The sequence below is a fragment of the Pinus tabuliformis genome, chromosome 8, assembly GCF_031772625.1.
Source record: "Pinus tabuliformis cultivar Carrire ecotype Pingquan chromosome 8, CPIR1, whole genome shotgun sequence".
NCBI classification, from domain to species: domain Eukaryota; kingdom Viridiplantae; phylum Streptophyta; class Pinopsida; order Pinales; family Pinaceae; genus Pinus; species Pinus tabuliformis.
Window position 1 is genome coordinate 685305611 of NC_142294.1, and position 1005 is coordinate 685306615.

Below are 1005 nucleotides of genomic sequence, written 5' to 3' on the forward strand. Positions count from 1 at the left end.
TTTATTTTTATTCGGTTCTCCCTAACAACACTTTTCTATTTGGCAGCATGCAATATATTTTGTCCCATATTGATAATGCCATTTAGTTTGGGGAGGATGTTGATGTCAAGGTTAAGGATTTTGATCCTGAAAATGAAGATAGTGAGTGAGACTTTCTATGGAGATGCTCGAGCATATGAGAACAATCTTCAAGCGCAAGAAAAAGAATCACGCAACACCCAAGATTTCATTCAGGGGCGAAGACAGAGTCACTGATCGGGTCAGTACTGAGAAATCCATGAAAGATGAAACAAAACTGGAAATCTCAGCTTTTCATTTTAGCGAAAAATGACTCGAAAACTGAAGGAACAAATTCAGAAATCCGAGAAGTATTTTTTTGGTAATCCACAAATTTGAAAAGGCTTGAGTCCATTGTTGTTTAACGCTAGGGGTTTCAGATTGGCATATAATTTCTGGGTAAATGTCTGAAGGAACAAATTCAGAAATCCGAGAAGTATTTTTTTGGTAATCCACAAATTTGAAAAGGCTTGAGTCCATTGTTGTTTAACACTGGGAGTTTCAGATTGGCATATAATTTCTGGGTAAATGTTTTTTTTTTTTTTTAAACAGATGCAAAGGATTTCAAAAGAAGCATTGAGCTTGAGGGCCTTCCCATTCAATAAATCGAAGGGAATTTTGTTACAGGGTTTGAGGCCATTGTTCTCACTGCATAAATCAATTTTCTGGGCTTATATTCATATTGAGAAGGGTTTTTTTTTAATCGATTTTCTCACTGCATATTTAAGATCCAGGGTTTTATATTTTTGTTGCAAGCCTTCAGGGATTCTAAATTTCTTGCTTCCAAAATCATAAGCTAACCCTTTGATGTTTGCAGCGATTAACAAATTTCCCAAGGAGAGTTATTCTATTAAATTTTGGCATAAAAATATTCTGTGACTGATATATTTTTGCCACATGGTTTTAAGGCATGTTCTCTGTTGTCGGTTTTATATGCACTAATCCTTA

At 35.0% G+C, this 1005-nt stretch overlaps 1 long non-coding RNA gene across 1 annotated transcript; it reads left to right on the forward strand.

Annotated features, from left to right (window-relative positions):
• On the forward strand, positions 1–1005 carry LOC149237435 (uncharacterized). The gene is made up of 2 exons (XR_016245269.1): positions 1–259; positions 610–1005. It is a non-coding gene; the product is annotated as an uncharacterized LOC149237435 (long non-coding RNA).